The sequence below is a fragment of the Euprymna scolopes genome, chromosome 12 (assembly GCF_053919585.1).
Source record: "Euprymna scolopes isolate OS-2025 chromosome 12, ASM5391958v1, whole genome shotgun sequence".
In the NCBI taxonomy this organism is placed as follows: Eukaryota; Metazoa; Mollusca; class Cephalopoda; order Sepiida; family Sepiolidae; genus Euprymna; species Euprymna scolopes.
This window is the reverse complement of record NC_136493.1, coordinates 94108691-94121120: the sequence shown is the minus strand read 5'-3', so window position 1 is coordinate 94121120 and position 12430 is coordinate 94108691. Positions and strand designations below refer to the sequence as shown.

The 12430-nt window shown below is 34.4% G+C and overlaps 1 long non-coding RNA gene across 1 annotated transcript in view; it reads left to right on the top strand.

Annotated features, from left to right (window-relative positions):
* Positions 1 to 11637: 11637 nt before the first annotated feature.
* The window catches only part of LOC145291621 (uncharacterized), a 71220-nt gene continuing 70427 nt past the window's right edge, over positions 11638 to 12430 (top strand). Inside the window, exon 1 of the long non-coding RNA XR_013869469.1 lies at positions 11638 to 11865. This is a non-coding gene — a long non-coding RNA (uncharacterized LOC145291621). The remainder of the gene's footprint in view (positions 11866 to 12430) is intronic.

The window sequence follows — 12430 nt, the reverse complement described above, 5'->3', positions numbered from 1 at the left end:
TCTGGTTGTAAATAAATAGGACCCAAGAGGCTCCAAATATATATATATATATATATATATATATATATATATATATATATATATATATTCAAGGAAATGGCAGAAACACTAGAGGATGACCTCCAATCCATAGTGGAATGGGGACAAAAATGGTTGGTCACATTCAATGCTAAGACTAAGCTTGTTTCCTTCAATAACTACAAGAAACCTTCTCTACCACCAATAGCAATGGCCAAGAACACATTGCCTGAAAGTACTTCTTTACAGGGAATATGAACTGGATTAGATACATTGAGAGCATTGCCAAGGCTGCTGCAAGGAATGTTGGCTCCCTCTACCGTGCTAGAAAACTACTTACGCCTGACAGTATCCTATACCTCTATAAGGCAACCATTCGCCCATGTATGGAGTACTGTTGTCACATTTGGGCTGGTGCATCTGCTGCTTGTCTCTCGCTCCTGACCAGGGTTCAAAAGAGAGTCGCCAACCTGATAGGTCCTGAACTGTCATATAGGCTTCAACCTCTGTCCCATCGACGAGATGTTGCATCCCTCTGCCTGTTCTACAAATACTTTAATGGTGAATACTCTGACGAACTGCAAACACTTGTACCTCCCCGACGTAACTACTCCCGACAAACCCGACAAGCTACTAAGTCTCATCCCTTTACAGTAGAGATCCCTAGGTGCAAGAAAGCCTTTTACTCCAATAGTTTCTTCCCCAGAAGTGCGGGTCTTTGGAACTCCCTTCCGGGATTCTGCTTTCCCAACTGCAATGATATGCAGAAGTGCAAGTGTAATGTTAACAAACATCTTTCTACTCTTCTCCCCTCATAATGACCCCGCTAATTAAGTCCCTAATAGTAGCCCCCTGCTTCAAAGTGTCACTGGGCCTTGTTTGGGGTGAAAATTGAATAAAAAAAAATAAAATAAAAAAATATATACATATACAATTATTTCCACAGCCAGACAACGCCACAGCTCTCAAGAGCCAAGAAACTGGAAGTCTAAGACTCGAATTGCACCCTATATTAGGCTCATCAGTAAGATGCATCCGAACTCGAAATTCGAAACCCAAGCCTCTTGCACATTAGGCGAGCACTCTACCAACTGAGCAAACACGCCACACACACAGATTGTCGTGGTGGCATCGTCCTACGAGCATAAAATTCATACTTGTGAGACATTGGCTGGGGTTATAGCAGGTTGGATGACCACCTCCCTTGTTGGGTATGAGGTAGGTTCATTCCACTGTCGGATTTATGCTGCGGGTTGCGTGATCTGTGTAAATTAATAGGGTGGCAAAAAGAAAGTCCGCACTTTTCTATTTTTACCCCTTTAGTATTCCGTTTATCATGGCAAAAAGAGAAAAAAACTTTCCCACATATCTGAATCTGCTATGTACCAAATTTCAAGTCTGTAGATAAATATTGCGCGTTGACTATATAGGTTGAGAAGTGTGCTAACGCACTCATTTTCACTTTTATATATACTAGCAGGTCAATCTAGCTTTGCCCTGGCTCTATGTACTGTTCTTACATATATATATATATATATATATATATATACATACATATATATATACATATATATATAAAGTTGACTCACATCCTGATAACCTACATCTAAAATTCATCAACTTTCGATTTGTTAGCTTTCTTGGCTTTTGTGAGCTGCGATGTTAGCTGGGTGTGGAAATAATTGTATATTTTCTCACATTCTGAAGATTATACACACACACACACACACACACACACACACACACACACACACACACACATATATATATATATATATATATATATATATATATATATATATATATATATACTAGCAAAAGTACCCGTCGTTGACTGGGTTCAAAAACAGCCTACAGAAAATCAACTCTGATTTATGAAAGTATGATAGGTTATGAAAAGGAAGGGTTGTAAAGAGATAGCTTCGAATTTGGGGGTATCAAAACCAAAGCAAAATATGATGAAAGTAAAAATAAAATAGATAAACCCCATAATTTATTATACCATACCTATTCAGACTGAAACACTTATCACAATATTGTGTGGATCTATATTAAAAAACCTTGTTTAACTTTGTGACATATTTCCATTCTATGGAGGTCAGGTGCAAACGAACACCCCATAATTTTATTATACCCTATTTCTTCAAACTGAAACATAATTATCAAAGTATACTTACGCGGATAGATATTAAACGTCTTCATTAAAGTTTGTTTCTATTTCCATTCCGTGGAGGGTTAGGCGCAATTGTATTATACCATCCATATTCAAGTTAAAACATACTTATCAAAGTATTATTATGTACATCTATATCAAAAACACTTGTAAACGTTTTTTTTTTATTTTTAAATTTTTTATTTCCATACTTTGTGGACCAGGCGCGAACGCAGACCCCACAATTTTAATGAACCACCGTTCTGCAGGATCAAAGATACCCATTCCTGTGTCTCGATACATCTTCTATCATTATATGTAATCAGTTTTTTTTAAAATAGTCAACCATATAGGAGCCTATTCGTGACCACATACATACACATACACACACACACACACACATTCAGCTTTATATTATATATATATATATATATATATATATATATATATATATATATATATATATATATATATATATATATATATATATAGTCATCCACATACAGTACGATATAATAGCAAGTCGCCTCACGTTTCCTGGTCGTATATTTCACTGAAATATAATATTTTAACCGATGCAGATTTCGTCTTTATTATGGAGCCAATTAGCTGTTGATTATTATATTGTACCCAATATATAGTATTAAATTATCATATTTGTATTCATGCAGATGTTGTATGGTTTACCAAAGCTCTATTGGCTGTGATATTGTAACGAATATATAATAATCGTTTCGAATATTTAAAAAAAAACTTGGGTGCCATCAGCCAGAATGGAAACAAAATATTTAGCGCCCCAGTCTTAGTAGTTGGCGTTTAAGTTATAAACAGTTGGACGAAAACGTTAAAAATAAAGCATCTTTACTGTGTGTATATATATGCGCGCATGCGTAGAAGCAACAGGTTCAGTCGACTTACTCCTACCAAGTTCAATTTTTTTTCTTCAACTTTGACCTCTGAGCAGTTATTTTTACCTGCTAAAAACCAAATAAAATTTGTGAGACAGGGCCAAATTTCTTATATTTTTGAAGTTTAAAGTCTCAAGACCAAAAATTTCAGAAAGGTATTTTGCAGACAGAACTCGTTCCTCGTACAAACGGAGACAAGTCCACACATATATATATATATATATATATATATATATATATATATATGTGTGTGTGTGTGTGTGTGTGTGTGTGTGTGTGTGTGTGTGTGTGTGTGTGTGTGTGTGTGTGTTGTTACTTTCTTTGATATTCTGGAGTGTTACCACACAGTGTATTAGCTCGAGTTTAAGTTTCTCAGCCTTGGTCCCCATTCAGAGATAACACTTCATCAGACCAAAAAGACGATGTATATATATATATATATATATATATATATATATATATATATATATATATATATAATTATTATTATTATTATTATTATATATAATGGTGGCAAAAAGAAAAGTCCGCACTTTAAGTTTTTCAGAAACTGCAAATTTAAGCTAAACTTAATGTAACTGTTTAAACAAATTATACCTCATTTTATTGGCCTTTTATTCTTCTATAATGTTATTTGTTCATATTTGACTTTTAATTGAAATATTCTAGTGTTTACGTCAATTTAAAAAAATAACTTCAAATTGAGGAGGCAAAAAGAAAGTCCGCAGCAATAAATTCGCTTAAAACTAGCTTAAATTATCGCCCCTAAATCAGACCGACTTGACACGTTCCTTAGGATTATTTTCAAGCCTACTTATTGTTAACATAATGAATCTGCGATGTGAACCATTAGTTAGCAGACAGAAAAACCTGACGACCCCGCACGAACCAATGTTTCTATTTTAACCCCTTTAGTATTCCGTTTATCATGGCAAAAAGAGAAAAAACACTTTTCCACATATCTGAATCTGCTATATACCAAATTTCAAGTCTGCAGATAAAGATTCCGTTGAGTATATAGGCTAAGAAGTGTGCTCACGCACTCATTTGCACTTTTATATATACTAGCAGTTCAGCCTTGCTTTGCCCTGGCTCTATGTACTGTTCTTACCTTTATATATATATATATATATATATATATATATATATATATATATATATATAAAGGTAAGAACAATACATGGGGCCCGGGCAAAAGTTAAATTAGACCCTGTTGACACCAATGATTCCACGAGTACTCTGGAATCTAAATTCCAGAAAAAATTAGTTAAATGGGTAAAAAGTGGTTTACTTTCTTCCGAGATAGCTAGTGAGATTAGACTCTCGGGCTCTATCCGTCCAAGATTATATGGCCTACCCAAAACACTCAAAGCGGATATTCACTTAAGACCTATTCTATCTATGGTAGGGTCCTCACAACAGAAGGTTGCAAAATGGATCTTCAATATTCTTCAGAGTATCAAATTATAAAAGTAAATACTGTCTAAAAGATTTATTTCATTTTGCTGACAACATGCAAAAATCAACGAGTACAAATAAATTTATGTGTTCGTATGATATCAGCAATTTATTTATTTGCGTCCCAGTTTTAGAAACGATAGATATTGGTGCTGACTTTTTATATCGCAGCTAAAGTCCAACATTTTCCGTTCCTGAACACGTATTTGTTGAACTAATTAAATTTGCCGTAACATCCGTTGAATTTAGCTTTAATGATGTAATGTACAGGCAATTGGTGGTGTGTCGATGAGCTCCGTGTTGGGACCCACATTGGCCAACATTGAGGAAAAATTAATGGTCTATTTTAGATATGTAGACGACACGTTTTGCCTGTTTGATAGTAATTCGGAGGCAAACGAATTTTTCTCGTTACTAAACAGTATGAATCCGGCGTTAAAGTATACGTATGAAAGTGAAGATAATTCTGCCCTGGACTTTCCCGATGTTTTGGTAACAAAAACGCCATCTAGTTACCTTACATCGATTTATCGCAAACCAACATTCACTGGGCTGTATACACGCTGAGGTTCATTCAGCCCTAACAAACGCAAATATAATTTGATTTGGACATTAACACATCGTGCCCTAATGATCTGCTCGCCAGAAAAATTGGATGAGGAATTAAATACAATTACAGATGCTTTGTCCAATAATGGGTATCCTTTAGATGTAATTGAAACCACCATTAAAAGGAAAAGAGCAGATTTTTTACAAAAAAAAACCAATATGGTGGATAAATGTCCGGTTTTTATTCGATTGCCGTAGTTGGGGAAAGTAAGTGAAAAATTCACCAAATAAATTAGTTCAACTGTTGAAGGATATTATTTTGCTTCACATGTTCGTGCTGTGTATAATGCAAAACCATTAATAGCTTCCAATAAAAAAAGATGTTCTACCCCCTCATCATATTAGTAATGTCATTTATTCATTTAAATGTGGTTGCGGTGCCGACTACGTAGGTCGAACGTCTTTAAAATTGGTAAGTCGCATACAACATGTACCGAGCAAAACCAGGAATGGAACATTCCTACCTACCGACGCTGCAAACAACACATATGGATCCGCTATAACGGAACACTTTATTAAATACCGGGATTATACAACGAACTTCAGCATCGATTCTTTCTCCGTATTGAGTCGAGCTCACGCCGTATATAATCTAAAAGTCTTGGAGACTGTTCACGCTGGTCTTAGGAAGCCTTCCCTTTGTAACCAAAGCGACTGCTTGTTGGGTTAGCATGTGTTCAGCCTCTAAAATTCACCCCCTTGCTCTTGCTCGCGTTTCTTTTTTAGATTTTATCATTAAGGAAAACAAATTACTAAAAAATAAATCCCTCGATTCCAATTTTGATGAGTGAGGGCGAAACATGTCAATTGACTCGTTTTGATTTTCTTTTCCTATTTCCCTACTTTTATTTTTTATCGTTATCCATTTTCCTTTTCTTCTCAGTCTTGTTTTTAATATAAAATGAATTCCGAAGGAATACGTCTTCCCTCCATGATTGCCTTAATAAAGTTTTGTACCCCCAAGAAAATCATGATATATATATATACATATATATATATTAAAATGTTGACTCATATCCAGGTAACCTACATCTATAATTTCAAGTGTTTAAATCAAAAACATGGTTGAGGAGTGTTGTAGAGTCTGCAAAAGTCAGACCGTTTGAACTTTGACATCTTGGTAGCAAAATGTTCTGCCAAAATCGATAAAGAAGTTTGCCCTATGTCTGTATACACTTTATGCAAATTTTGAAACGTTTAGACCAAAAATTGGCTTGAAGATTAAATGTTTTCAATTTTGACCCCCTTAACATTTATTGTAATGGCCCAAATCAAGTAAAAACTTTGATCTATGTACAAATTGGAACAGGAGTTTGGTAGAGTTTCCAAAGGTCAACTCGTTGAACTTTTACCCCTAGAAAGCCAAATTTCTGGATTAAAAAAGTTTTCCCAAATCTGAAAATTGACAAAGTAGTTTGGCAGGGAAATGTAAACACACACAGAGACACAAACACAATTTCACTTTTATATATATATATATATATATATATATATATATATATATATATATATATATATATATATATATATATAGGTATTATGTCTTTGTCTTGGTCTTTGTGTGCTTGTACGTATTGTGTTGCTATAATTTGATCGTTCCATCGGGATGTTGTGTTGATCCGCTTTAGTTATACGCACATCTGCCACTTTAAGCTTCTTCCTTACGCACTTAACTTGTTTCTTCCGAAAAAGTAATCATAACAAGTTTTACTGACACATTTTTTTAAAACTTGGCCGTTTCGTCTTTCATTTATTCTATACATTTTCACTCATTTGTTTGCATGATTATTATTTTAAGAAACAGGCTTCGCTTTGTATTATTGCTTTAGAAATATTTGTGTTATATATCAGTAGCACTATGACATATATATATATATATATATATATATATATATATATATATATATATATATATATAAAGCTGAACGTCTGGGGGTGTCTAGCCACGAATAGACTCCTATATGGTTGACTATTATAGAAAACTGATCGCATATAATGATAGAAGATGTATCGAGACACAGGAATAGGTATGTTTGATCTGGTATAATGATGATTCATTAAAATTGTGAGGTCTGCGTACGCGCCTGGTCCACAAGTATGGAAATAAAAAGTTTAAAAATTTAAAAAATAAAACGTTTACAAGTGTTTTTGATATAGATGTGCATAATAATATTTTGATAAGTATTGTTTAACTTAAATAGGGATAGGTTAATAAAATTGTGGGATCTGCATTCCTTCCTGGCCTCCATAGAAGGGAAATTAGCACAAACTTTAATAAAGACTTTTCATATCTATCTGCGTAAGTATACTTTGATAATTATGTTTCAGTTTGAAGAAATATGGTATAATAAAATTATTGAGTGTTCGTTCGCGCCTGACCTCCATAGAATGGAAATATGTCACAAAGTTTAAAAAGGCTTTTTAATATAGATCCCCAGAATATTGTGATAAGTGTTTCACTGTGAACAGGTATGGTATAATAAATAATGGGGGTTATCTATTTTATTTTTACTTTCATCATAGTTTGCTTTGGTTTTGATACCCCCAAATTCGAAGCTATCTCTTTACAACTCTTCCTTTTCATAACCTATCATCTATAAATATAAAAGCGAAAATATATGTATGTATGTATGTATGTATGTGTGTTCGCTTTTTCTATGTGTCTACAAAAGGCTTTTTTCAGAGAAGCGGTCGCTCGCTTAACAACTTTTTAAAACTTTTTATATCACATACAAATCGTAATATCTCACAGATAACAACGAAGCTCGCCTGTCTATTTAATTTGGTCGATTTCGGGAAGATAAATATTCAATATTTCTCGCTCGCCGCATGTGGGTTAGTTTTTTTCTTCGGGAAAAAAAAAAGCGTTCAGCAGTAAATGAATACCATCCCGCAGTCAAAACTTGACCTCATTTAAAACGAGCATCTGCTTAATCTAACTAATTAAATAAATTGAAACGTGTTTCCGTTAGCATGTCGCTGTGGGGCAATGGTTAACATCGCACTTTTTTTTTGTTCACACTTTAATTTACAACTTTGCCTCAACGGTTCGGGTTCGATCTACATACTTACTTTTTTTTAACCCCCCTCCCAAACACCCGGGCAACGCAGAGTACCCCTCGCTAGTACTTTCATAAATCAGAGTCCATTTTCTGTAGGTTGTTTTTTAACCAGGTCAATGACGGGTATTTTTGCTAGTATATATATATATATATATATATATATATATATATATATATATATATATATATATATATATATATATATATACTAGTAGGAGTACCTGTTGTTGACTGGGTTTAAAAGGAGGCTTCAAAGATAGACTTTTATAACAATATAAGTGTCTTTTACATTCTTTAAAACTAATATTTGTTTCCTACATACTTTTTGTATATTATATGTAGTTTCGTCTAGTAGATGGACAAGCACACATACTTTGAGCTTTATAACATCGTCTTATAGATGTGCAGCCAGACAGGCAGATCCGACATTGCTCTTATCATCTTTATGAAAGTGGGTCTAATTTTCAAACGAACATGTGGGGGGAGCAGTGGTTGGAATCTTTATTGACACAAACGTATGGACACTAATTAGGGTTCCCTATTATACGTGACCCCAATAAGTTCCCAGCTCTGTTAATGAAAGTGAGATATAACCCATAAAGCCCTCATTTTGATGATGGGTTATCATGGCAGGTTCGGTAGCTCTATGCCAAACAGTGAGAGCGTGCATAGGTATATATAAAGGACACCAATGAGACCTCACCCTCGTCGGGGAGAGCGAGTGGTGTAACCTGTTAAAACTTCCCCTTCCTCTATGGTTGGTTATCCTGCCAAATTTGATTGCTCTACGTTAAACGGTATGAGCGTGCATAGGGTTCCTCCCGTGTAAGTGGCCTCCTTCCATGGGTCCAACTTTATCATGCCCATTTTAGATCCTTGATACATCGTTTATCATTTTATGTGGTCAGTTTAGTAAAATAGGAAACCATATAGAAGTCTATTCGTGTACAGAGAGACACGCAGACACACAGACGTTGAAATTTATTATATACAGTAGAACCCCGGGATACGCTGGCAGTGGGATACGATTGTTGTCATGTTACGATGTGGGATACGATTTAATGTACTTCATTTAGTTACTAATTTTTAATTCCGTATCCCGGGGTTCTACTGTATATATACCTATACATACATATATACACACACACACATACATACGTACATATATATATATATATATATATATATGTGTGTGTGTGTATATGTGTGTGTGTAAATATCTGTGTGTATAGTATTTTGTGCATAGTCTAATGTATTTACTACTACTCTCTTTTCGACGCGTTCAAAAAAGAGCCTCTACTTTGATAGGTCACGCAATATTGGCCAAACTTCAACCCCGGTCCCATCGCCGCGATCTTGTATCCTTGTGCCTGTTGTACAATAACTTTAATAGAATACGCTCTGACTAACTCGTATCAGTTATGCACTTTAGACGCACATATTCTCGATTAACGTGTCAAGCAGCAAAATCCCAACCCTCCAGTCTTGAGGCCTGTATCTGACGTAATCTGCAGAATTATGATCCAAACCTACAAATAAGAACTCTTTATTTCATCTTAAAACGAGTCAAAAGTACTTTTCGGAATTTAAATCGCTGGCTTATAAAAGAAAATACCAACTAACAGGAAAAAAAAACTGTTTGCCTACACTCATAGTGTAATGTTGTGACCCTTTGGGCTGTGGTCATAGCGTAGTATCTGTGTTATCCGTTGCAAACAGGACCAAGGGTCAAAACATCATCATTATTATTATTATTATTATCATTATTATTATTATTATTATCATCATCATCATTATTATTAATTGATTCGAGCGACACCAAGTCGCTGGATCAATTATTAAGACTAGAAAAATAAACAATTAAATAGGGAAAAATGATTGACATATAATATATATCGCAAAAGGAATGTGAAAATAGAAAATAGATGTAAACATTATTTTTTGTTTGCATAAAAAATAACTAGATTGGGGTTACATCAGCTGTTGATTTGAGACACGTAACGAAACACGTGACGAAATGTAGATTTGTGGAGATTCTATGAGTCGGTAGTTGGACATTAGAGAGAAAGGACATCTCAAAAAGGGGAGTTGGTCTCCATGGCGCTGGGAGCGGCATCATTACAGGTAGCGAAGATTTAAAAACGCTTAATCTCTGAAAATGCCAGGCAGATCATAAAAATAAATGTTCGTAAATAATTCAGGTATGTGTTGTATTATTTACACCTGTTAAAATAGAACTGTTTGTCTACAATTGTTTTGATACGTCCACGTCAATCGTTGCCTGTTAAACTCTTGCATAAATGTTAAAATATACACACTAGACGATCAAATAAATGATACGACGTATATACATACACGCATTAACATATACATGAATATACAGAAGAAAAACCCAACTATACATGTACGTCGTTATATGCATATTCATATACACAGTACACAAAAGACCCCTTTGTAAAGCACCATAACGTAACAATAGTCAATGTCACATGTCCCAATACAATATGAATATATTGATTTGTAATTAATAGTAAGTTGACATTTTTGCACAAACGTATTATACAAGGATACCAAAAAAAAACAAAAAAACAAAAGCTAAATAGAGGCCATCTAGAGCATATGCTGTAGAACGGAGAAAAAAAGGCCAAAGACCCTAGTGTTTTGATGTGATGTTTTGAATATAATAAATTAGTTATGACCAAAGTTTCATTTCATTTGGACAAAAAACGGGGCCTAATTAGAGTTGGGGCCCGTTTTGGGGGGATCACCCTGTACTATAAATTAAGATGAAAATAGCTATTATATTCTTTTTTTTTCTTATATAAACATCTTATCTTATAGGATTGTCGAAGTTCTCGATTTTCCATTTATAAAACAATGTTTATTTTTTTTAGGTAACTTGTCATCTTTTTATTATTTTAATATTTAATTTTATTTTTAAGTTATTAAGCGTACATCTTCCATATACACTCTGTTCGTGTTCTTTCTTTGTTAAAGCAACAACTTTTATACCACTATTAATATTCAGTGTCGGAGTGGTTCATGGAAATACACAAAGGTGGCACAAGAGGGCATCTACCAAAGTGCAGTATTGTTTTACTGTCTTTCTTTTTGACACCAATAAATCCTCAATTTTAAATACTATATATCATCTATAATAGATCAAAAAGAGAGACGATATGGTTAGATCTTGACAATGATCGTGTATATTGAAAGTATATACATAACAGCAGATTACTTCGCATTTGCCAACAGTGGTAGTATGAGTTTGAATACAATAGATGCGATAAGATGTAATCTCAGAGTAACCGATTCCATCGTCCACAACGGTATTCATTCGGCTGATCAAGCACACCCAACATAATAAATACATCAATAAAACCGAGCGCATGATTTAAAGAACTAGTTGTTTAGATACAACTGAAAAACATGTAACACGATTATAGGAATGTTTATAAACTTAATCGTATTCACGCTATTAATTACAGGCGCCGGCGACGTCCAGTTGGATTCAAACGAAAATATAATTACACACTCAGTTTGCCATGTTATTTAAAGCCTGTGACCCAATAGTAAGTTGAAAGAAGATTTCAAGAAAGTTATTCTGAATTAATGGTTTCTAAACTACGTCGCCCTCAGATTTCATAAAGGAAAATAGGTAAGTAGATTACAGTTATATGAAGAGTTGACCAACTTAAGTTTAAAAGGAGTCTTGCTAGATTGTTTTTAGTGTACTAAAATAAGCATCCATGATTGTTAACGTGATCTTATCCTGTTTTCATGTTTGATGAGATTTTTACAACGTTTCAGCTGATGGTCTTCTTCAGGTGTATTTTTTTCTCGTACTGGGGAATTATTCTCCTAAAGTATAAATCTGCACGGAATTCTGAGCCGAACTCTATATTTTATCCGCGTCGTATATAGCTGATATACATTGCTCATGTCTCTTTAACGTTGTGATGCGTCGATGTATGCCATTTCTGGATTTTTGAAGTTGAGGATTGGTTATTCGTATTATTTGGATTCATCGGACCATCGTTCTCAACCTGATTGTGATTTTCACAATGTTACGTTCGATGTAACCTCCGATCTTCTTCAGGTGTATCTTGTCGAACTCGGGAATTTTTCCGTCGAACTCGTGAATTTGGACGGAATTTCGAACGGAACTTTTTATTTATTTCACGGGGTAGAATGCTCTTATTCAGTCTGGGCGGGCGAACAAT